This window comes from Leptonychotes weddellii, chromosome 6, assembly GCF_054177405.1.
Source record: "Leptonychotes weddellii isolate Sample4059 chromosome 6, ASM5417740v2, whole genome shotgun sequence".
NCBI classification, from domain to species: domain Eukaryota; kingdom Metazoa; phylum Chordata; class Mammalia; order Carnivora; family Phocidae; genus Leptonychotes; species Leptonychotes weddellii.
The window spans coordinates 7,122,080-7,144,483 of record NC_138374.1 but is presented as its reverse complement, the minus strand read 5'-3'; the positions used below and the strand labels follow the sequence as shown (position 1 = coordinate 7,144,483).

General features: G+C 52.2%; 1 long non-coding RNA gene across 4 annotated transcripts; it reads right to left on the bottom strand.

Moving 5' to 3' along the window:
- Positions 1-4,713: 4,713 nt before the first annotated feature.
- On the bottom strand, positions 4,714-20,728 carry LOC145722119 (uncharacterized). Of its 4 annotated transcripts, none has more exons than XR_014146150.1 (5): positions 16,437-20,728; positions 12,416-12,538; positions 11,357-11,627; positions 9,736-10,461; positions 4,714-8,412 (listed from the first exon to the last, which is right to left on the bottom strand). It is a non-coding gene; the product is annotated as an uncharacterized LOC145722119 (long non-coding RNA). The 4 variants fall into 4 exon arrangements; XR_014146148.1 differs by having other exon boundaries at positions 4,714-10,015; positions 10,320-10,461; positions 16,437-20,715; XR_014146149.1 differs by having other exon boundaries at positions 4,714-10,461; positions 11,357-11,471; positions 11,554-11,627; positions 16,437-20,708.
- Positions 20,729-22,404: the final 1,676 nt, after the last annotated feature.

Genomic DNA, 22,404 nt, shown 5'->3' with positions numbered 1-22,404 from the left:
ACAGCTCTGAGCTGAGCAAACCAGGGAAATGAATCTCTGCCTAAGTTGGAGTGGCGGCCTCTGCCTTTTGCTGTAATTCAAGGTTATAAAAGCCAAATTCTCAAAGCCCTCCTGTTGAGCAATCGTCTGATGGTCCTGTCATTCTGTATTTAAACTTCAAAACAGAAGTAAGCTCAAGAAGCATTTTCTATAAGCTCCTTTGCAAGAACTGGGATCTTGTAGTTGGTTTTGTGTGGCCCCAATAGTCTCTTCACACTCAGAGAAACTCTAGGTTGTGGTCTGCAAAAGGAAAGATTCGTAGAAGAAGGGGTGCATCTGTATGTGGGTGGTGTCTCTCGAGGGACATAAGACACTCTTGATGGGCATTACCTCTGCAGAGGGGCACTGGCGACCCAGGGTGAGAGCGGGCCTCACCTTGTGGGTAAACCCTTTCATATTCTAGAGTCACCCTTCCTCATTTATAGGAATTTATTGCTATTATTATTATTGTATTTTGTATGCTTAACAAAAGAAAAGAACATGGGTCAAGATGGAGCAGTAAGATTCTGCTTCCAATATCCTGACCGCTTCATTTCTGCACATGTTTAGAACTGAACAAATTATAGGGGCGCCTGGGTGGCTCAGTCTTTTAAGCGTCAGCCTTTGCTCAGGTCATGATCCCGGGATCCTTGGATCGAGCTTGCATTGGGCTCCCTGCTCAGCGGGGAGTCTGCTTCTCCCTCTGCCTGACGCTCCCCCAAGCTCGTGCGCTCTCTCTCTCAAAAAAATAAATAAAATCTCCTTAAAAAAAAGAAAAAGATTACTTAGCTTAATGGGCAGATGCCTGGAGAGGGCAGGTGGGGGGTTTGCAGAGAGAATGGCTCAAGTGGGAATTTGGGAAAGCTCTGTCCTACTGGACCAACTTCCCCTTGTGTAATCATGTGCAACCCCAATAACCCCTTGTAAACGTTTTCTCAGCACTTCTGGGGTCTCACGTGCACTGGGGTGCTCTCTGCAGACCAGCGAGCCGGCACGGGGCTCACGGGGGTCCAGTTACATTGGAGTCATGCGGACATTTCTCCTGAAATCCCCACAATATGCCTGGGAAATAGCTTCAGCAACCCCACAGCTCCACGAGGTCGGGAAATCGGGGGCTGAAGTCCTGCCGGTGCTCTGGCCGAACACGGAGCAGGTGGGACTGCGGCAAAGCAGAGCTTATCGACTGAGAGATAAATGCTCTTGTTGATAAGCCAGCCCCGTGTGAGCAGCTGTGGAAACGAGGACACGACTGGGGACGGCTCCGCTCGCTTCCCGGCCGGAGGGACCAGAGGGCAGCCCAGGCCTCACGGCCCAGAAAAGATGAGGGCGAAGCAGAGGGAGGAGAGGTGGCTTCCCGGGCCTGTCCCTGGAAACGTGAGCTCAGGTGCCTGGAGGAGGCCTCACAGCCGGACGGACAGACCCTCTCAGGAACCCAGGGCTCCAGAGCTGCCCTCAGCCCCCCACGCCCGGGAGCTTCCATCTCCTGACACGGCTGCCTCTTTGTGACCCCCAAGCCAGCCTTGTGGGCGCACGCTGGACTTCTCTCCCATGACTGGTCCCAGACCTGAGGAAACCAGACGTCAGCACCCAGCCCTGCCTTCCCGGGGCCAGTGAGTATCCTGCCCCGGGCGCTGTGACTCGCCTGCCCTTCCTTGTGAGGAGCCTGGCAGACTCTGACTGGGGGAAACAGCCCTCCCAGTGAGACCCTGCCTCGGTGGGGGCCGCCAGTCAAGGGTGGCCAGGTGACCTGAGCCAGGGCACTCTGAGCTTTCTTCCCGGACTTGGGAGCCTGGGCAGCGTTCCCGCTATGCCATCCCATCTGCAAGCTATCTGGTATCCTTCCAGAACATTCCTTCTCTGCTTATGCGAGTTGGAACTTCTGTTGCTAACGGTGGAGGAAGTCTGACTGACCTTGAGAGGCACCCTGAGGTCTCGCCAGTGGAAACACAAACTGGGGCACCCCCGTCGCCAAAATGCCATCTCTCCTTGTCTTATGTTGGGAAGACCCAGAGCGTCCTTCCCAAGGCCTCACAGCTCATACTGCTTTGCCGAAAGTAGAGGAAACACAAAGAAAGTGGGGTGAAGGCAGAAAACGAGGCCTGGGTGGGAATCCATTCAGTGTCCACCTCGCGTGAGGCCAGGCACAGCCCGGCATTACCCAGTCACTGTGAGGCCAGCACGGTTACCCCACAGAAGGGCCTCAAGGCCCCTGCCAGTCAGAGGGGAAGCCACACTCAAGCCCAGTCCTGACCCTGCTCAGCTCCCTGCCCCGAACCCCTGACACCCAGAGAGACCCCCCCAGACTGTGAATTAAGTTCAGTGGTTCATGTGTTCACCAGCGCCCACAGAGGGCCAGGTGCCGGGTCCGGAGATGAGTGTCGCGGCTCCTGCCCTCAAGGTCAGAAGGAGCAAGGAGCCAGCATTCAGTGCCTTCCCCATCCCTGTGCTGTGGGCATTCTCTCCCCTAATCCTCCCCACAGCCTGAGGGCAGAATTACTGTCTCTACCTGAGGCTCAGGGCATCAGAGTAATCTGCCTGAGGTCACCCAGCTGGAACATGGCAGCGCCAGGATTCTACTCCAAAGGCACCCTCTTGTCACCACCTCCTTCCCAGTACGGAACAGGTGGCCCTCGGTGTGCCCAACGCAGGAGGAGTGTGCTAAGTGCAGCAGTGGTTCAGAGGAGAAATGATTCAGCCAGTCAGGGAAGGCTTCCTGGAGGAGGTAGCATTGATGGATAGGAAAGCATCTCAATGGCTGCATACAGGCAGGGAGTGGGAATTATTGGCCAAGGGTAGAGCCTGGGTAAAACAGCTGGCAAGCCCCGGAGCATGACGGGAACCGGAGGTGGGACCCAGAGCACATGCCCAGGTTGAGGGAGATGAGGAAGAAAGGAGAGGTGGGGACACCAGGAAGGACCAGAAGGCAGGTGGGCTGGAATGCAGTTCAGCAGGGGAGCCACGAAGGGTGTTGATGGAGAGAGCTGGACCCGTGCTGTAGGAAGTCTTCACGCACACACACTCATACTCACATGCACACACTCACATGCACACACACTCACATGCATACACACACATCCTCACATGCACATACTCATACACACATGCACACACTCATACACACATATTCACATGCACACGCTCATACACACACACTACTCACATGCACACACACTCATGCACAATGACATACACACTCACACATATACACACGCTTCCATGCGCACTCACCACCCTGAGAGTGGCAGCCTCCTTCTCCCAGAGCCACAGAGGGAGGGGCGGGCCTCCCAGGGTGGGTCTGTGCCAAGGCCACCACTCCAGCCAGGGACACCCACGGGGCCTGTGTTGGAGGCGCTGGCCAGGCCACTGCCGGGAAGCGTGGCCGTGGAGCCACGGCACCTGTGGAATGCAGAGCACGCGGATGCATGTGGCCACTCGGCTCTGCTCAGCGTCTGCTGCTTTCCCTCTCTCTCCTTTTTTCCTCCTCCCGAGCTTTGATTTCAAGAGGGATCCCCAAACCCAGTCTGGCCCCTACTCCTGCTCTGGGAGCCTGGGTAAAGTGACAGGCAGATTAGAAGGGAGCCAGCGTGAGGGGCCCTGTCTCCCCTCCATAGTCTTGGGGTGAGTGCAGTCCCAGCAGCCCTGGCCAGGCTGAGCCTCACCTGCAGACTTGTCACCTTTGCCCTAGTTTTCTTGCCTCAAACTTGGACTTTCCAGAACAGAACACTTCCCCGACACCCGACTCCCTGGGCCCTAGCCTGGTGTGTTTGCTGTGGGATTTTTTTTTTTTTTTTAAAGATTTTATTTATTTATTCATGAGAGAGAGAAGCAGAGGGAGAAGCAGGCTCCCAAGGAGCAGGGAGCCCAATGCGGGACTCGATCCCAGGACCCTGGGATCATGACCTGAGCCAAAGGCAGACGGTTAACCATCTGAGCCACCCAGGCGCCCCTGCTGTGGGATTTTTGACATGGGTTAGAAACCAAATGTCCAACTCAGCAGTCTGAAAACCAGGACAGCTGCAAGAGACATTCGGTCAACACTTCTTATTTCTGTTTGTGGGGGGAACCCAGGCCTACATTTAATTTCTTCTGTGCCCGTGTCTGCTCGGTGGCTCTGATTCACAGGTGCCTGGAGGGTTTAAGGAAAGGTTCCGATGTCGGGGGTACTTAGGTTTGAGCCCCTCTGCCACAAAGCGCAGCCCCTCGGGGAAGGCCCATTGATACCACATCAGAAGAAAGAGTCACCCATTTTACAGAAGAGGAAATTGGGGCTAAGAGGAATGAACTGGCAGCTTGAATAACACCTGGTGCGCTCTAAGTCCTCCTGCCTGATGGGGGCCCTCTCTCTGCCTCACCCCACTGCCCCCAGCCGCATCCCAGGTTCCCCTCCCAGGCCGGAGTGCTGACCTTCTAGCCCACAGTGTCTGGCCATGGAGGGCCACGTGTTCTGTCCCTGACGGCCAAAGGCTCACATTCCCACCCAGCCCTGTGTGGCTGGCCACCTCACCTGGGCCGCAGGCTGTGATGACAGCCCAAGGCATGGTGTCCCACGCATGGCCTCCTGATCAGTTCTGGTGCTACCGGTAAGAGGGACGATGACAACCAGGAGTACATTCAGATGGTGGGGTGGGGGGGGCAGCAGGGGCCAGAATGGGAACGAACTAAAATCTCATCATACTTAGAGCTGGCATTCCCTGAGCATCCCCGAGGACAAGACTGTTCCAGGCATGCTGGGTGCCTTTACCCCTGCCAAGCTGCCCACGGGAGGGTCCTCAATCCCAACACCCGGGAGGCTCCATGTTGGTGGTGTCCATGGCTCTGCCAACCCAGAGGCCCCCCAGGCTAAACCTTGGGGGCCAGCAGAGTCCAATTCTCTGACCCAGGCACCCTGGGCCCCCACTGCCCGGGGAGGTTAGTCACAGACCAAAGAAGTTGGACAACCGTGTCGCCTCAAATTCCATTTTCTTTTTTTCTTTTTATTTAAATTCAGTTAATTAACACATAGTGTATTATTAGCTTCAGAGGTAGAGCTTAGTGATTCATCGGTTGTATATAACACCCAGTGCTCGTTACATCACGTGCCCTCCTGAATGCCCCATCCCCCCCCACCTCCCCTCCAGCAGCCCTCAGTTTATTTCCTAGAGTTAAGAGTCTTTTATGGTTTGTCTCCCTCTCTGATTTCGTCTTATTTTCTAACCCCCCTCAAATTTCATTTTAGATGCACGTTCCCCCAGCGCTGGTGCAAGCCACACTCTTCTCAACCCAGGAGAAATTACAGACCCTTCACAACACTGCACACTTGTGAATGCCATTTCTAAAAATAGAGCCAGCCTCCCATTTATAGTTCCCATGTTCTATGTCACGGCAGCGCACTGCTCTGTGTTACGTGTGAGCCAGGAGCGGGGGCTTGCCAGAGTGTTCCCGTTCCAGAGGAAGAGAGAGTCTGGAATCAAGGGGCCAGAAACACCCACTTCGGGAGTGCGGTGCGCTGCAGGACTGGGACCATCTGCACTCCCCGGGGGACCTGCGGGCTCCGAATGACACGGTTGGGGATCACAGGGAGAAAGTTCTCCTTAACAACACCCAAAGGGGTTCTTTAACCAGATCCTCATAAAACCAGCCAAAGGATTAGTTCAAAGCAACAACACCGATGATGCTGGTGACAACAAGGAAGAAGGGATGCGATTCTCAGGGCACCATCACGCACCACACACTCACATAGTCGGGTAACGCACCTTATCTAAGGTCGTGCTCACAGCCGCTGGTAGGCGCCCCCATGTCCCCCGTTTCTGGGTGAGGCTCCGCGGCAAGGTGAGTGGCCGCATGGCTTGGGGGGAGCGGAGCTGGCAAGCTCCCTAGCCTGGTGACCACCAAGTCAGACTTGGAACGTGCCAAGAGTGTCTCCCGAGAATTCCCTCACCTGGAAACACCCAGCGACCTTGAGATACAGATGCCCAGCCCCGTCGCCGGAGGTCTGGCCTCAAGGAGCCTCTTGGTCATAAGCTGGTTCAGATGCTTCTTTGCGTCCTTTTATGGATGATTTTCTAGATCCCACCCTACTGTGTCCCACGCGTCTCATGGCAAAGCAGTCATTTCCTGGCACCCAGGTTTGTACGTGAATTCTGAATTCCCAGACAGTGCAGGAGGCTGGGGCCTGCGTTCTCAGTGCTTCTCTCGCTCTGGTTCTCGTGCTCCTGTTCTAGCTGCTGCACAGAACCGGGTGGGACTGAGCACAGGACCCTGCTCCTTGCTTAGTGCAGAAGGTGTTCTTTGTCCCTCTCCTGGTGTACAGGTTTCTTGCCCCTCCTGGCTTTTTGACAATTGGCGAACAATTTTTTTTTTTTTTTTAACGCTTTCTGAGATGCCTTTTCTGGATCCCCAGACCTGGAGCCCGGTTGTTGGATCTCCACGGTCCTCTCCCTCTGGGAGGAGTGTTTATCTACCTGGGAGAAAGGAACCCCCTTGTCTTTCCAGGTCTCACCTTCTGTTGGGGGAACAGCCCTGCAAACTTTTAATCTTCTAGAAGCCACCTCTGGATGCTTGGTGAAATACATTTCTGTCAACCCGATGACGTTTAAGCTGGCAAATTCCTGGCAAGCTAAGATACCCCTCCCGGAAGAAGAGTGCAGACAGTATCTCAATCGTGACCTCTCAGACAGGAAACCCAGGCAGGGCCATATTATGGAAATTAAACCCACCTTTACATGCGGCAGGGAGGTAACTCAATAGCCCTGAAATTCTCCTTTTTCCAGGAGAAAATGCAATTAGGCAGATTTTGATTACATATGAAATTCTAAAATGGTCCTGCAACATTTTTCTCCCTTTTTAAAAGATATAAGCAAATGAGGGCTCTTCGCACCTGGTAGCAGAGCAGAGAGAAGCCCCAGAATCTTAACACCATCTAGGCCTGTGAAGGTCAATGCTGGGGGGGAGGGAAGACAGGAGAATCAGGATTCTGCTGGTGTCTGCCAGTGGTATCCAAATTTCAATCTGGAAACAGTTGACCTTGAGGTGTTTTAAGGAATAAGGAAACATGGAGCAGAGAAAGGGCTCTGTTGCCATTACAAAGGCTTCTCTTTGCACCACAAGGGAAAGATGGGGGGGTGGGAGTTTAGGGGCCAAGACATCCAAACTTGCCCAGTTTTCTTCCCTTCATCTGCTTCCGTGCGGCCTTCCAGGAGCCCTACCCCACCTCCAAATAGCCTTTGCCCATTCTCTCCACTCTCAGCTGGAGTTGCTATAGCAGAGTGTTTTCTCTGTGCAGCAATCCCCGGGGGGAACCTGTCCTTTGGAAGGAATAAAGTGCTTGCTGAGCACTTACTCTGTCTGATTCCTTCCCTACAACCACCCTTAACACATCTCAGACAACACAACTGGGGCATGCTGGAGCGACCTGGAGAAGTCCATGCAGCTAGGAAGCCCGCTGGAAGCAGGATTCAAACCAAATCTTTGCTGCAAGAAGCCTCTGTTCTTTCCCCCACACCTTGCTCCCTCCCCAGGAAAGACTAAGAGGAGAGATTGCAACAAAGGAATGACTCCCTAATGGTGGAATTTTCAACACCAGCTCTTGTGTCCCAACAGGCTAGGAAGTGGCCACTCAGATCAGCTCAGGTGACTCCAGCATGTCTGCAGGACTCCCGTGGTGCTGGGCCCGGGGTGGTGAGAAATGCCTCTAAAAGGAACAACCACACAGCTTTGCAGTTTGCAAAACAGGCTCCTGCCAATTTACCCACTGAATTCTCACAAGAGCATTGCGCGGGGATCGTCATGCCTACCTTGTAGATGAGAAAACTCAAGTACACAAAGAAAACAATAATGGCTTGATGCGAAAGACTTCATACTCCTTGTCTGCTTCAGCACACCCAAAGAAAGTATTTTTTGACTTAAAGTTCTCTCCAGTACCACTTCCGACTCCATCAGATGATTTATGTTTCCAAAAGCATATTTTAATGTTTACGAGACTGACTGATTTTTAACTCCCCAGGACTCAGCACCAGACATCAAAACCTGTGTTTTTATAAAATAGAAGGAGGAGGATGGAAAGGATCCACTTACATTTTAAAGGCTTGTTGTGTTTTTTTTTTCCCTGCAGCCAAGCACAAAAAGTTGAAGGGAATCTGTTAACATATTGATTGCTTTGAGCACTATTTTAAATTAGTTTTCCGTTCCCCTCCATATGCTTTTCCATTAAATTTAAATAAATTAAAGTTCACATTTCTGGAAGAGATATGCTGGGTCCTTCTCAGGATTTGAGATGAGTTTATCAGCCACGTTTGTGCTGTCAGATATTCGGCAGCAGCCCTTGCGGACGGCACCAGGTCAGTGCCCCGGAGGCCACTTGCTGTCTCTCGCGAACACACTGTGGGACCAGCCTGGCTTCTGCGACCACACACTGACCTGGAGAGGGTTTCAGGCACCGCTTGCTAACCATTGAGCCCGTGTGGCCGCTGGCTGGGCTGTGCTGGGGTGCCTCGCTGGTCCCTCCCCACCCCCATCCCAGGCCTGTGGCAGCCACACCCTCACCCCCCATGAACATGCACAACAGATGAATTGCAACAGTTAAGAAATAGTGATGAATACTACACCCCTCATGACTCTTCCCAGTGCATGTCAGAAACCCTGCTTGGATAAGCTTTGTGGATGTGGAAAAATCATTTTCCCTCTACCCTTCTAGGTTCTTCACTGAGATTTCCCCCCCGCCCATAATAAGCAAAACAGTTGAACTGGAGAAAAACAAACAGAAGTTTAGTAACACGTATACCTCCTGTGTAGGTGGAAGATATCCGGGAAAACTGAGGGACTCCCCAAAATGGCCCAAGCCATTACCTTAAATACCATGTCTGGCTAAAGGCAAAAGAAGAAGTTAGGTCCAGGAGGGGGCGGCCAGTTTTGGAGGTTATCAGGAAAAGCACAGTAAACAAGGCTAAGGCTGTTGGGCAGATATAAGTCCTTGCCCTCCGCGTGGATAAGAGTTCCTAGAGATTTCGTCATGCTCCCTTCCTGGTACAGAGAGGGAGACAGCCTTACACAGGGAGATCTCCCTTATACCTGGAGACTAATGTCTCCTACAAAAGGGCAATGTCTACTCAGTTCTCAGAGCTTCTCTGTCTGCTGTTTCTTAAAAGTAATTAGCCTAAAATAATCCTTATGCCAAAGAGACGTACTTGGGTATGACAAATTCTGCTCCCCTTCAGTGAAATAGTGTCTTGCATAAGACGAGGGGCAGAGTTGGCTTCTGGCTTGACTATACCCAAGGATCCATTCAGGGTCTGTCTGCTTGTCTGTCTCTCCTTCTCTCTGTTTCTCTTTACAGGTATGGCCCCCTCCCCCATGCAGATAGGCATGGGGGGTCAGGACACCTCTGTGGTTTCCCTGACTTGCTTACTGGTGGGGCTCAATCAGACTGCTTTGAGACAAAGGCCACACTGCCCCCAGAGTCTCCTACATGCCCTGGACAGAGAAGGCCTCCAGTTCTCACAGAAGGCCCTGGAACACAGAAACAATTGCTCAACTACCTCTGTTGACTTACATGGGACCCCAGAGCCTGGGAGTGAGAACTTGAACCAGGTTGACAATCGCAGGGACACCTCTTCTGAGGTCCTCAATGATGGACTTGGGGGAAGGGTCCCTAAAAAGGGGTCTGATGAGGAGGAGCAACAGTGGCATTCTGAGAGAAAGCAGCAGAAGTGAAGGAGGTGATGCACACAGAGGGAGGCTGACCTGAGTGTTCCCGACCCAGCGGGGCCTTGCACTCTAGGAGGAGAAATCCGTAGTAGAGAGGAACGGACCACGGCACCGGGACCCAGCAGCCCTGCTGACGGAAGGCCTCTCCAAGAGCTGGCATTGAGAAGGGGACCGTGACAAGGTGGAGGAGGAGCCAAGGCACCAGCTCAGCTGAGGTGGACAATGGGGATGTGGGCAGAGGCAGCAGATGACTGAGAGCAGCGGTGCATGGTGGGCAGCAGGAAGGTGAATGCAGCAGATACTGGAGGAGGAGGGTCTGCAGGGCAGGACATCACAGCTCCAGTTACACATGGGGACCTCAATCCCACAACGGCAACTCACAGAGGGAATAGATGGCTAGAAAGAGCCCAGGCAAGACAAGCTCTCCTGTTAATGCAGGGTGGAGAAATCCACACTGAGATTTGTGGCTTTGCTGCAAACATGACTCATTTTCACCAGGAGGTGAAATTTTTTTCAGACATACTCAAAATAGTATTTTGGGTTCATCTGGCAATGTATCTAGTACAACTAGCATGCATGATTTTTCTAAATATATGGGTTGTATTTCTAATGTTTTGTACCTAAGGAATGTGTGCACATTTGGCAAATGAAAGGTCTCCACGTACTCCCAGTGGCCCCGCACGCCACTCGGCCAACCCTGGCAGACTGCCATAGAAGGCTGAGTTTTAAGCTCTGGTGTCTCCATCCGGTACGTGGTCTACTCTGCTTGGGAGGGAGGGAAGGAAGAAAGGAAGGAAAGATATTAATACAAGACTTTTCCCCCCAAATTATTTACAGCATAATCTTTAAATCCATGGTTCTAACACAGTGACCATTTTTATTTTTCTAGCTGACATTTTGGTCCTTTTCTACCCACATGTTAATTTTACATATATGTGTCTTAAGTGTTACAATCTTTCCACTCATGAGGTTGTGTTTTTTTATCTTAACATTTTCTTAACATTTCCCTACATTTTCCCACACAGGTTTGTTAAAAAAAAAAATTCAACCGAGTAAATTTGAAGATCTAATTGGCTTTATCAAGCGATCCATGAATCTAGTAGCATCCCATTTAGCAAGCAGAGCGGTGCTCCAAGGGGTTGGTCAAAATGGAAGGTTTTTATAGGCAAGAGGGTGTGGCAAGAACCTTATTAGCAAAAGAAATGAATGATTGTGTCAGGCGAGCACATCTTCTTTTAGGTGGGAAGGGAACAGCAAGGCTTTTATCTTTTTTTTTTTTTTTTTTTTTTTTAGTGATTTCCTCACTAATGCTGATCAGGACATTTCAGATTGACTTTGAAAAGGTTCTGTTCCTGGAATAGGTTGAAACTGTAATTAAGTCCTGGTAGGCTGTCATGAGGGGCAAATGACTCCCATTTGGGCTTGGTTTTTTTTCTCCTTTTCTAACAGGTCTGAATGACCAAATATGTTCCATTGAGTAGATGTGCCACAATATAACTAAGCTCTTAACTTATTTTTGGACATTACAGTCATTTCTGTTTCTCTGTTTTGCTTTCCTATGAAATGTACATGATAATAAGCATCTTTGTGCATGTGGTTGTTGTTCATTTGATGGTTTTCTTTGCATAGAGTTTCAGATGGTGGAATAAGTACTCACATTGTCTAAGTCTTTGTGGTTCTTGTTTCATTTCCCCGTTTTATTTTCTGAACATATTGCGCCCACGGATCCATCATGCTGTGGGCATCACCTCGGCCTCAGTGTTAAACCAAAACTGTTCAAAATAACACATTCTTAAATAAGTCCAAATGGTGTCCCCAGTTTCATCTCTTTTGTTGCTAGCAATTTGTTCTTACCCCATGAATGATTTCGGTCATCTTTGCTTGGATATTCTTGGGAGTCTTGCTGTTTTTATAAATTTGAGTGAGCTCTGTGGATATTATTATATACTATATTGTATTATATTATATCATATCATATTATATTATATTCTTCATCAGTCATATTTTGAAAATCATGTTACTTTCATGTTTGGTGTTAAGTATTCTCCCAGTGCCTTATCCCTTAAATTTTTTTTCTGTTATTGTCATTAATCTGAAGTTTGTAGACCTTCCCTATTGAACTCAGCCAATCTCTGTCATTGTGGTTGTTTCTATTGCTTGTGAGACAAGCAATTCATCCATAGATCTGATAAATACTCTATTTTCTATTCTACTAGTTTATCTAAAATTTAGTTTTCCATATTTAATACTTGAAACTGCCTGGGCTTTATGAGGTATATGGCACGCCACAGATCCAAACTCATCTTTTTTTCCAAATGACCATACTATTATCCAACACGATTTAAACACACTATTTCCTTAGTACTTATTTTGGAAAGTGGACTTTATCAATGCGAACATTTTCCATACTCTATTTCTCTGGGCCCGAGCCAGCTCTGAGGTTTCAATAATTTTGCTTGATAACATGCTCTTGGGCACAGCAGCCTCAGCTCACACCTCCTCTCTCTCTCTACCCCTCACTTTGTTGCTCTTAATTTCAAGAACATTCTTTGAAATTCTTGCCTATTCCTATTTTTCAGAGGGGACTTCAAAGCATATTGATTTTAAAACATCTTTTGGGGATTTTGATTGGAATTGTGTTGAATCCATACATTAGCTTGGGGGAAGATAGACATCTATTCAATATTTTGTCTTGCCACCCAAGAGCATAGCTTACCTGTCCATCCCATAAACTCCCTTTTAAAATTAGCTTGAGTAATTCAGTTTGAAGGGCTGTGTTCCAGTTCCATCTCGGCCTCTATCTAGTGGAAGAATTCCAGCAAGTTCTCCTTTCTCCACCCTGACAATGAGGGATTGGACGGATTAATTGTTTAGAGAAGCAGTAGAAGCCGGGTTTTTTTTCTCTCACTGCATGTTGCTCAGGTCAGGGATAGGTTGGTCTCCTTCCGTCTTGGGAAGAGTTCTGCTCATCTGCCCTCTTGGTCACACTCCCTCTGCCACTAGAGACGACCCCCCCCCAACCTGCCCCATCTACCTCATACCCACATGACACTGTTTAGTGTCCATTCTGGATGACCCTGGCCCATGATTCCTGAACCCTCTTGCCTGCGGTGATCTGAATCTCAGCCACTGACTCCTGCCACCACCCTCAAACTCCATGGCCTCCAAAACCACAAATTCACCCCACCTTCCATCTTTTCAGCCTGCTAGCTTACATGATTCCACTCTCATTGTTCTGTGACCCTGCAGAGACCCCCAAACCACTGACTCCTTCATTGTCTCACTACCCGAGTGGCCCCCCCATAGTCACTCTCCTTGCTCATGTCAGATCGAGTCTACAATCATTACCGTCTGCTAGAGGCTGCCAGTGTGACACTATAACCCCTTGGCCCTCCCACGCCTCCACGCACCCATCGCTTCTCACTGCAAGCACCTCCAACCAGGACCTCAGTCTGACCCTTGTGGGCCCCCCCTCCGTGCTATGGACTGAATTGTGTCTTCCCCGAGTTCATACATTGGAACTCCAACCTTCACTGTGAGTACATTTGGAGAAAGGGCTTTTAGGAGTTCATTACGGATCACTGTGGTCATAAGGGTGAAATCCCAATCTGATAGGATTGGGGCCTTATAAGAGGAAGAGAGAACTCCGTCTCCATGTGCATATATTGAGGAAAGGCCATAGGAGCACATAGCAAGAAGGTGGTTTGTACAAGACAGGAAGTGGGCTCTCACTACAAACAAATCTGCCAGCATCTTGATCTTGGACTTCAGTCTCCAAAACTGTGAGTTCTGTTGTTGAAGCCACCCCGTCTGTGATGTCATGTTATGACAGTCCAACCAGACTTAGACATTCCATATGAAAATATTAAAAATTATTTTATGACTGCATTGGTATCAAGATAGACATATTAATATTATATATTAAAACATCTTCTTCAACCATAAAGTTCATTTTTTTCCTTCTAATTAAAAAAAAAAAAAAAAGAGGAAACATTTTCATGAGCCCCAGAAGTATCTTGGGTCGTGTGCATCCATGAAGGCTGATGGACCAGACGATGCTGCCCAGGGCTTTTCTGGGGCCACAGCCGGTGCCCAGCTGCAGACAGGATGTCCTCTGTGCCTCCCAGGAGCAGGCCCAGCTAAGGGTGGGTGGTAGGTGGGGGGTAGGTGGCCCCAGCTTCCTGGCCTTTGAGTGGGAGCACTCTGAGGCATTCTGTGTGTTCTTGCCGAAGTCTGCAGCGGGCGTGAGCCCCAGTTGCCCATGTGAAAACCTGCTGTCAGGGAGCCTTGATTGAGCCGGTTTTCTTCCCAACCTCACCTGGCTTCCCTCACCCAACCCGTGCTTCTTAGTATCACCTCCCAGATAAATACGAGCTTTACTTGCTCTCAAATCCTTGTCTTCAAGGTCTGCTTTGGAGGAACCTAGTCTTAGATGCAAGCATTCTCTTACACAGTGGAAACTCTCTTAACGAACTTCCACTTAACGAAGTGTCTGGAGTAACCCCTCTCTGCTCTCCCTCTGTGAACAAGATTGCCTGATGCTGTCAACACATGAATGCGCTGTGCAGGAGGGGCTGCCTTCCAGTACCTATCCCACCTCTGCTCCCACCCATCCAATTGTGAATTTGCCCAGAGTGGGATGTGATGGTCCCAGACCTGCTTGCACCAGTTTTGTTATTGCAATGGTGTCATTTTTATTAAATGTGATACGAGCTAATGAAATATGAATGTAAAAGAGAATTGCTGTTTCTACAAAAACAAAGTTGAATACATGGGCGAGACCACATAAAGACAAGTTGCTAAAAAGGTTATCAATCAAACGAGAGGTAGGTTGCCATCTGTAAGCAACTGGAAAACATGGTACAAACCTAGAAGGCATCTGAGCCACATTGCTGCAGAATACTGAAGTTCTCTTTCTGCCTAAAAGTCAAGTGTAAATGGACATTGTAGATGATGTGCTTCGGTATGGTAGCAGGCAAGGGCAGGGGGTGGAGGGGTGGGGGTGGGGTCCCTGTGTTCTTCCATCTCCAAACCCATTATGCTCTCTCCCCAGGATCTGGGTCAGGGAAGGATGCATCTCAGACAAAGAGCAGTATCTAGCTCTAATCCCCTCCCCTCTCTCAGCCTGGAGAATGTTTCCCTCCCCTGCGGTGGTGAAAAACCAGCTCAGCAAGTAATCATCAAAATCTGTCATTAGGCCAGGACCTCAGGCCAAATTCCTCCTCTCCTGCTGAGGCCCAGACTCTGAGGTTCTGCATCCATCTGAATAGGGCAGGAGGACAGATAAAGAAGGATTTCAGATGAGCATCAAGCCACCTGGTTAACTTTGCATCCTCAGCCTCGTGTCCTCTGACCGCCACCCCTCCCAACCGTAGGCAAGATGTGGGGCCACTGCTCCGCCTCCCACCTCCTCTGGGCTCTGCACACAGCTCGTGGTGCCCAGGACACAACCTCAGCCTGGTCCTCCTGCGAGAGGGCTGTGCCTGCCTGCGCCTGGGGTGCCCCGCACCTGCCTGGCCCAGTCTGGGCACCCTGCACATGGTCCAAGGATGCTGCTGGGTAGGCCACCGAGCAAGTAAGGAAATGCCCTCCGGCTCAGGCCCTCTATGCTCCTGGGATCTGATTGGGCTTCCATTACAGCAGCTGACCCTTTCCTGCATTATCAAGTTCCTGCCTGTGGGCCCTGAGCAGGGACCGTAATTCACAGGTTCAGACGGCCCGGAATATGCAGGCAGCAAGCACGGAGGGAGGAGGATGTGCAGGAAGAGAAGGCAGTGCTCCTGAGGCTGGCTTTCCATCTCTTCCATGTGCTGAGACTTGGGCTTGCGGGGAGATGCGGACTTGGCCCGCAGGAGGGAAGAGAGAGGGAAGAGAGTGGGGTACGGTGTGCAGGTGGTGATCATAGCCACCTGGCTCTGGAGGGGCTCGAACAGCCAGGGCCAGGGTGCACAGCTTCAGAGATGGGAGAGGGACCGAACCTGTGACGGGCATCCATCCTGGGCAAAGCCGGGCTAACAGCCTGGGAGCTGGGGTGTATGGTTCAAGCAGTCAGGCAGCTCCCTCAGCCCTCACCGTTAGCCCAGACGAGGTCTAAAGAGGCTTCTGCTGTTTTCCGCCATCTCTGCTCCTTAGGGGTCCATTCACGGCCCAGTTACTAAGCTTATCAGCGTCTTTCTTTGAGGTCTGGCTGCCCACTAGCATGTCAGTTCCCCAGGAGCCAAGAGCCCACCTGCCCCAGAGCCCAGCAGAGCCCCCGACACTATGTCCGTGCTCAGCAAGCTCCCACGCAGGGCCCCTTCCCGAGAGTCTCAGGCAACACCTCGTCGGAGAACCCGCTTCTGAGGGCTGGAGGAACCCACTCCCATCTCCGCGTCTGGAGCTGGATCGACCCTTCTGGACGCCCTGACTGTTTGACCAAATACACAGCACATTTGGAGGCCGCCATGTGGAGATACTTTGGAATGTTCCCAATACTGCCATAAAAATTAAAAATTCATCTCATGAAAAATAAAAGGCGAGTGTAACTAACCGGGAGGTTGGCTCCGTTGCCTGAGAGCTCATGAGGAACGACCCAAGAGCGGCCGGCTGCGCCTCTGTGCCGCGAGCCCACGGCCAGCTAGAGCCTTTTACCTGAGACTCTGCGATCAATACCCTGCTTTACCGCACCCCCCCGCAGCGCCACCCCCCCCCCCGCCCCAGCGAACAGGCCCCAGCAGAGGTCTGGCTTTTCTCTTTACCTGCGGGGATGCTTTCAACTCCATGGGCATGGGGGCAGCTCCTCAAGCCTAATTTTCATTCCAACTTCTCCCCGGTGGCCTCCAAATCATAGATGGCTGAGCTCACTTGAATAGGTTGGAAAGTTAGTCTCCTTGGCTCTGCCCCCTCTCCTCCTATGAGCTGGAGATGCGGCCAGAAATCACACACCTTCAAGGTGATGGATACACCAGGCAGCTTCTCACAGTTTATGACGGTAGTGGAGACCGAGGCCAGATCGTATCACTTTGCACCAAATTTCCAGCAGTACCAAAAGCCCTGTGACCCTCGGCATTTCTCTCACGTGACCCCCATTGGTCATCTCACTAAAATAATCTTATGACACTTCTCTGGAAGTGTATTGATCATTGAGCAAAACACAAATGCACACGCAGAGCAGTTCCGCACACACTGAGACACGTGACCACGTACATGCAAACCCTCAGGATGCTCACATGGCTCAGAATCTCACATAATGAGAGATTTGTGGTCCAGTTCCCACTCCACAATGGCCTCATGCTGAGCAGAGTATACTTCCCTTTGGGCTTGGCCACGTGGATATTGTAGGTCCAGCAAATAGCCTGAAATGTGCCCGTACGGTGGGGTCTGCTGTCTCACTCTGGGGATCATCATGAGAAGAGCGTGCTCCAGGAGCTGCTGCCCCTTCAGCCACGTTCCAGAATGAGACAGTCGGAGCAGACCACGTGCCCTGGTGGCTGCCAGTTCAAATGCGATGAGTGACATATGGGCATACGGGATCCCAGACTGCAGCCCGGGCCCTAAAGCCCAGAGCCAGGAGCCAAAAGCCTAACCCAGCCCAGCTGAGTTGCAGGTGATCCAAAGACCAGTGAGTGATAACGAGTAATTGTTGTTTTAAGCTACTGAATTTTGCAGTGGCTTGTTAAGCAGCACTATCGTGGTTAATAGCTGACTGATGCAACAGCCAAGCTCATGCAAAGTCTGTGGAACACACACACACACACACACACACACACACACACACACACACACCCCTTTGCAGTGAATATAAACGGTCACTGTCCCGGAAGATAGGATGCTCCCCGCTGCCAGCCTGTGGTCCTCTTTCTCCCATGTTTCCAGAGCCGCCATCGGCACGGCCTGGTCTTCCCAAGGCCAGTTGTGTCTTTAGCATCCATCACTGTGCAGCTCAGAACTCGGCACCCTTTACCTTGTCAAGTGGTTCTCGCGTCCTTTTTGCCAAGAAAGCGTCGCTTTTGAAGCCGTGGCAGCTTGTTATTTTTTTTCCCCCTTCCTACCCCAGTTGTTGAACGCCTGTCAGACTTGTGACATCCTGCTCTCTCAAGGGGAAAAACTATAGCTGGGATGTGTGCAAACGAATCCTCAGAACGTGTACCGTCCGTTTCCTTGCTGCTGGCTCCCCTGACGGGCCTGCTCTTCCCACTGTCATCGCGGCTGCTCGGGTGATGAGCGGCAAACTGATCCATTCTGTTATCAGAGGGAAGCAGGTGCCCCTGCTCTCAGCCGGTCGCAGCCAGTGGAAGAAGAAAGTCAGGGCTGGAAGAGCCCCACCCCCTCCCTTCCCAGAGCCCTCTGCAGGCCGGCCTGGCTCGGGGGCAGGCCTCCCCACTTCCCGACGCTGCAGTCCAGGCACAAGGCAGCAGCGGTGGGCTGGGTAGCCTTGGGGGGTCCGAGGAAGAACCCCCGGCCTCACAGAGACCCCTTCTCAGGCCCCACCCTGCTGGGGAGCACTGGAGGCTGTCTACACAGGGGGCCACATGCTAGTACACTTAGGAGTATTTGTGCCAGGCCTAGGTAGGGGAGACACCTGTAGAAACAGGCCATGGCCGTGCTCCCCACCCCCACCCCAGGAAGTTCAGCGAGGGCCACCCTGGGAGATGATTTTAACTGGAGCCTTAAGGGATAAATAAAGGTTTCCAGGTGAATCATGGGAAAGGCGTTCCAGGGAGAGGGAATGGCATGTGTAAACAGCATGAAATATGTGAGAGTATGACGTGTTTGGGGAACTGCAAGGAGTTCAGGGCGACTTGACCCGGGGTGACTAGGGAACGTTGTGGGAATGGGGCTCGGGCACTCAGCTGAGGCTGCACCATTAAGCTTCCTCTGCAGCCGGACTGATGGGTTTGGACCTTTCTGGTTGGCAAAAGGGAGCCATGGAAAGATTTTTAATGAGGGGAGAGGTAGGGATGGCTTGCCTCTCATTGGATCCTCCAGTTGCAGGATGGAAGCTGGATCAGAGAGATCAGAGAGAGATGGGCCGGGAGACAGGAAGGGCAGGGAGAAAGGTTGAGGGAAGAGACGACAAGGGTCTGGCCTGACAAGGTAGCCTTGGCAGCAGAGAGGAAACAAAGCCCAATTTCTCTCCTGCCTCAGCCTGCCTTGGTTTGCTCTCCATCTATGTAGACGAGCAGATGCCCATGGCTAAATTAGAAAGCTAGCTCAGCCTCCTCACGGTGCTTGCTCTCCTTCATCCTCGGCATCATGAATATCACGTCCTAAGAATGTTAACTTCGGTGCCTCTTGGCTTCGCCCCTCTCCCTCCCTTGGCCAGAACCTCCATCCAGGCCCTATCAAGTCACGTGGCCCCTGTCTGGGGGACCTAGACCAAAGCCCAAGCTCCCGGGTGCCCACTTCCCTTTGGTGCCTCCTTCTTTCTCCTGCATCCAGCAAATAGTTTTGGAGCTGCAGAGCCCGCCAGGGCCTTGGGCATTGGGGGTTATAAGGAGCGAACAGCACAGAGCATCTACTTTCCCTCCACTGGGGAAAGCAGATGTTAAACAAATTGCTATACAATTATCAGTGCACCCACCTGGGGGGGGGGGGGGTCAATGAAGACTCCTGTGCCAGGGCTGCAGCATCTGCAAGGAACTAGCGCAGAACATTCTAGCAGATGCCCGGAGGCCCCCTGGGAGCCATGCAGAGCAATGGGCAGCATGCGCTGGGCGATGAATTGGAAAGAGCTTGGAGGAGAAGGGGACATGCAGGGTGAGGCCAGACTGGGGAGAGGCCAGCAGGGGCAGGGCAGGGAGGGTGTCTGACCTGTGTGAGGGGTAGGGAATGCTCCCTAAGAGCAAGAGAACATCACTGTAGGAGGTTGAACAGTGAACATGCTCACCCAGAACCTTGGAAGGTGACCTTATTTGGAAGAAGGGTCTTTGCAGATATAGTTAAGGTAAGGATCTCGAGATGAGATCATCCTGCATTCGGGTGGGCCCTAAATCCAATGAGTGTCCTCAGAAGAGACAGAAAAGAGACACGGGGAGCATGAACACAGAGGCAGAGACGGAGTCATGCGGCCACAAGCCCGGGAACGCCCGGAGCCACCAGAAGCTGGAAGAGGCGAGGAAGACTTTTCCTCTAGAGCTTCCAGGGAAAGGGGTGTGGGCCCTGCTGACACCTGACTTGGGACTCTGGGCTCCAGAACTGTACAGATACAATTCTGCTGTTGAAGCCAAGCTCGTGGCCATTTGCTGCAGCGGCCTTAGGACCACTCATGCAGTCACCAAAAGACCTTCAACCCGGTGGTACACACAAGGAGATGAGCATCACATGCGCAAGTGTTCCCAGATCTCACCGTGCCCGCCCACTGCCAAATATGACCACCCACATCCACCCCCAGATAGCAGACAGAGTTCCATGGGGCTGAGCAGGACACTGTGGCTTGACGAAGGCCCAGCACCTGCCCAGGGGTGCAGCAGTGGGTGGAGGGCAGAGCTGGTGCTGGGGGAGCCTGGCTTGCTCACCCCTCCTCAGTCAGGGGCAGGCAACTGTGGGAAATGGTGATGCGTATCCAGCCAGCGGGGGCACCCCAGTGCCCTCTAGCCCCCAGGAGGATTCACAGTCAAGAAGGACAATAGTCGCAGGAGAAGGGGCCATTAACCCCGAGCCACGCAGAGTTAGGAAGGCACAGGGAAGAAGGCTGAGATTGGGGGTGTGGCCCCCAGAGCGATCAGAGAGCATGAATAAGAAAGCGTGCATGGAATTTCTGGGTGGGCTGGCAGGGCAGAGCCCACAGGTGCTGTCTTTGGCCCTCAGGCACCTGCTGTCTTCAGCAGAGCCAACCTGAACACTAATCCTGAGGGTCCCTCCGTGAGACCCCACAGCCAGGAATCCTCAGCCCCTGCTTGGCGTCCAGACCCCCCCATCAAGCAGGGGTCAGGGGAGCCAGGCATTCCAGAGGCCTCAGTGGGACAAGTCAAGAACTCCTTCAGGCTCAGCTTCTCCACCTGCAAAATGGGCACAGGACATCTAACAAGTCCCTGCGAAGGGCTATTTCGCTTCTGACCCATCTGCCTCTCCTTCCTCATTTCCCTGCCCCCCTTAGTCTGGACCCCAACATCTCACTCCCCCAAACCTCACCTCGATGCCTGCTCCTGGCTCCAGACCACAAACTCCAACCCCATCAGGATCCAGGCACTTTCCTAGTTGGAAATAATTGAATTCAATAGCATCATTATTTTAAAAATAAAAACAAACTAACCACAAATTTGTGGCAGCAGCAATATATTTCACCGTGCTCCTTGTTTCCTGGAAAGCCTTCATTACTGTTTCCAAAAATACATGCTGGAGGCTCATTAAAGGTCCAAGGGAGAATGGGGCCAGGGTGTCCAGGCCCTCGGCCTTCGGTCAAGCAGGCCAGCATCTGTCATGGGCATGTTTGCAGGGTCCTCTGTGCATGGTGGGAGGGAGGGTTGGGGTTGGTACAGCCCAGGCTGGAAGGGCGTGAGCACAGTAGCTGTGAGATGCTCCCGGGAAGGAATCCCACCCGGGACATTATGGTTTGCAGCCATTACTTTGCATTTCCTTCCAATTCCTCTTGTGCTTCCTCCTCTTATGGAAGCCGATCTGCCTCCAGAAAAGCAGAGAGGGCCCTTCTGCTGGCCCCTATCTGACAACAGAGAATATCTCTGCTACTGCCCACCACCCAGGGGACCCCAGAGCCCTTCCCCAGGCCAGGTGAAGTCTCCGCCTCTCCTCCATGTCCGGGATCTGGGCTTTCCTTCCACTCTCTGCTCCACCCCAGGTGAGGTCTTTGTTGCACGTGGCCTGAGTCAACCTAAAAGTCTTCTGGGAGAGTTCTGGGAGGCCCGGGTGACTCATTCCCATGGGAGGGCGTCCCAGGACTGGGGAATGCTACCAAGGACATCTTCCAGGCTGGTCCAAGAAGCTGCGGCTCCCCTTCCCTCCCCCCCCCAGACTCAGGGCCAAAGCCTTATTGATGGATAATGCCCCCCAACTTAGGCCACTGCCTCCTTCATGCAGCCTGCTCTCCCCCAGCCTGGCATCCTGCCCCAAGCCTTCCTCTGCCCCCTACCCCACCATGCTTATCCACAGGGTCTGCTCAGCCTATCCATTCTCCTGGCTTGCTCCTGCCTTTTCCTCTTAGTCTCCACACAGCTAGAGTGCTCCCCAGCCCCCACACCCTCCCCCCAGGGACACCCATGACCCATCTTCAGTGCCGGCTTCCTGTGCACGTGGGCACTGTCAAGCCCACATCGCCCCGGGCCTCGCTCACGCCAGCATGCACACATCTAGTCACAGCATCGGTCCTCTTGCGAGCACCTGCCATCACACACCAATCCTCTGAGCTGGATGCTATTATGATCCCCATTTTTCAGATGAGGAAACTGAGGCCCAGAAAGGTAAATTCACTCAATAAGCCACCAGCTAGTAAGGGATGGGCCTGGAATGCCAACCTCAGGGTTGGTTTTGCTTCTGTCTGCTGCCTCTGGGACAGCCTGACCCACGTGGGCATGCCCACAGGTGCGCTGGTGAGGGCAGGCCCCTGGCAGGGGGGCCCTTGGTGACGGCACCAGGACCTCATTTGGGTCCGGGGCAGCAGCAGGACACAGCTCCCTTCAGGGCGGGGTTCAGGGCCACTGACTCTCAGGCTGATCAGGGGCTTTCGTGGCAGGGAAAGGAGGAACCAGGCCTCCGGTCAATGCCTTATTC